The sequence below is a fragment of the Montipora foliosa genome, chromosome 2 (assembly GCF_036669935.1).
Source record: "Montipora foliosa isolate CH-2021 chromosome 2, ASM3666993v2, whole genome shotgun sequence".
NCBI lineage: Eukaryota > Metazoa > Cnidaria > Anthozoa > Scleractinia > Acroporidae > Montipora > Montipora foliosa.
In genome coordinates, this window is record NC_090870.1 from 40,039,497 (window position 1) to 40,042,804 (window position 3,308).

The window sequence follows — 3,308 nt, forward strand, 5'->3', positions numbered from 1 at the left end:
AATTTATCAAATTGAGATGTCATTTAGTTTATTTTACCTTTCTGGCCATTTTTCGATGAAGTTTCTGCAGTCCAGTAAAACCACTCCTCATTGCTACTGTCTGTTTTTACCGTCCAAAGAAACCTTGGCATTATGAGGAAGATAAAATCCTTGTAAATATTGTGGTTATTCTATACAGCCACCTCAATAATAATTATTTTAAAGTGTTTTATCACTGCCAACTTGAAAGAAAATTTGCTTAGTATATATATCTATTGACTGTGTAATTATAAAACTTATCCAAATGCAATATGAAACACTACCTCAACATGCTTTCTCTATACTGACTCTGACCGGTTGGATTCAGGAGGACCACAACTATTGCCCTCTTGTTGTCATACGGCTGCCAGCATACCTAAGACAAAGAAAATGAGTAAGTTTGAGAAATCACAATTATGACTGTAGTCGTAATTAACAATTGGCAGTGGGGTCTATGCAGTATACTTACAGTGCATAGAAATGTTTTCTGGGAGGTTTAATGACTGAGGAAAATTGACGATTGGGATAATTGGATCTATCATAAATGCACAATTTGAACTTAAATCATGGTATGATTCTATCAAATAGCTTAATATGTTATGTTAAGTTGGTTGTGATGAGGTTTCTTACATAGAAATGTGACTGATAAAACTTTCTTGATCATGAAGACCACCTTTATGGAACAAGACGATCAATACGGGTCTGTTTATTTTCTTCTAAGGTACTGAAATGTAAGAAATTTGGCCAGTAGATCAGGTACCGAGGAAAATGAAATTCAAATGAATTTAAAATTAATTAGTTATTAAATGGGATTGTTCTGAGTCAGCTCTTCAAATGTATGGTTCACGAATGGCAGCAGTGAGGTGTCATCATTAGTGCATGAAGCTCTGAGAAGACTTTTGCATCTTCACACCTGATCTGCTCTGGAGTCAATGCTAGAAGTCACTACATGACAAAGAATGTAATACATTTAAATTATTTATACCATGTCATACATGGAAAATGCAGCAATCAACTGTAAGTTGTAAATTTCTTGTTATTCCATTCAACCATTTCTCAACCTGCACTGTGCTCATGTTGCTTTGATTGTACGAGCCAGCCGTGTATTCACTTTGGCCCCAGTAAATAATCCTTGTGTAGTGTCGTCAAGGGGAATGTGATGAAATATCCCACTTTTGCCTACATTTGCGAGTAACAAACAGTATACGTGATGCACCAGTTAATGTGTCAAGCCTTTCGGAGTGTCTGGATATAATGATAGTAATGATAATGATAATGATAAGCATAATATTAGAAGGGAACATACTCGACAGAGCATGGAAACAAGTTTGAAAATTGGTGAAATCAATAAGAAAGAAATGCAAAGTAAAATTTATAAAAAGCAAGACCAAAATTTGACACCCTGAACGACATCAGCCATTATGTCAATGCTAGAGCAAATGATTGAAACTAGAGCATGGAAAGCTGCAAGGGGATTCACTGAATGCTGTTAGTGCAGATTGTGTGGTGAACAAAAAGAAATTGTTCAAAATCTTTTGGCTGGATGCAAAACGATAGCAAGCAGTGAGTATGTAATATGACACAACAGAGCGCTAATGGTAATGGCAGTAACCTGGGCAAAGACATACAATTTGTTACATAAGAATGTGAAATGGTAAAGGGGACATGTTTTGGAGAATTCTCAAGCAAAGCTGGTGTGAGAAAGACGACAACATCTAGAAGACCAGATTTGATACTTGAAGAAAAGGAAAAGAACAATACCTACCATGGGGGACAAAACTCTTAGGACACTTGACATGATCTGCCTTAATTTCTCCCCTTTTCCCCCACCCCCCAAGCAATGTTGTAGTTTTTGCAGGGCCCTACATTTTACCCTGTCCTAAAAGAGTTTGTTCATTCCAACGTTGTTTGGAGGGGGGAGGGGAGTGCCATTTGCGGTAGCCACGTGGTTAGAGAAGTGCATGTTATGCTACATCTGAATATTTGAAAAGTGAAGGATCTGGAAGGAAGGTTTTCCATATCCGTTCCAAGGAATTTTGTCCTCCATTTTCTGAAGAACATTCGAGGTGTTCTTTATGAAATTGAGTGGGAATTTTTTAGTCAGAAGTTGAGAGAACAGTATTCTTTGTTTTTATTTTAAAAAGTACCCTACATCAGCTACCTTATTATATGCGTGTTTTAAAAACGAGTCGAAGGTGGGGGCAGGTAGGGGAACAGCATGCTGTGATATATGATATGAAGAGTTGTGTTGTTTCATTAGATTATTATTATCGAATTTTTTAATTTCTTAAAACCATCGTTGTGAATGCAAAAGGGAGTGATTTTTATTCACATTCGGAGAATGTTTGGTTTTCATGCCTGATAACTAGGGATAAAAGTGGGGACCCGAGGGTGCATGTGATTCGACATTCGTTCCCAGGCTTAGCGTACTTTTCTTACGGTTTAGTAAACATGGAATGTCTGCAAGCTGGGAGACAATGTGTTGTGTATTTCATTACATTCAGTCGAGCCGATGTTGTTAAGGTGGCTCTATATAGTAATCCCTTTTGTTCTGCAATTAAAATACACCTGACTAAATTTGGATTTTTTTAACCAATGTTATTAAAGATCTTATTATAAGTCACAGAAATAAGTAGCTAAGGCTTTATTCGTTCCATAAATCTCTACTTTTCTTAACGAGTACTGTTGCTATGGGAACCACAAGCGGCATAAAATGGTTCAGGCAGCAATCCCACCAAACTTCTAGGCAGATTTTCTCGGTTTTTACTTGGTAAAATTTTGCTGACGCCTAATCTCGAAAGTTCTTGAGAAAATCCCTACATACGTTTCCCCAGTTTTCGTTAATCGCATTTGTGTATGTAGAAAAATTGATGTTATTGTGCCTTTAATAAAAACATAGAAAATGCTGTCATCATAGCGATTTTCATAAAAATTCACTGTCCAGATTGCGCGCAAAAGACTTTTTAGTTGCTCAAAAATGCCCCCCAAAACGCGCTCCTTTTGAGGTGACATCAGCAGAACAAGAATTCTTCTAGTTACGGGTTTGCGCATGCTCGTGCCAATGATACTGGTCAGGATTCGTTTTGTCTTGGTGTCTCAGGGAGATTTGTTCGCTGTTGCATTGGAAGCAGGAGGAAGTGACAACACGCCAATCAGTGCCTTCTCTCCAAATTTCTGAAAAATATCTTCCTGATGTTGATATCAAAGTCCAGTTCCTGCGATTTTCTCAACTATTTGTTGTTTTACAGGAAAAGATGGATCGGGTGGATGGTAAAGTTTATCTTTAAAAG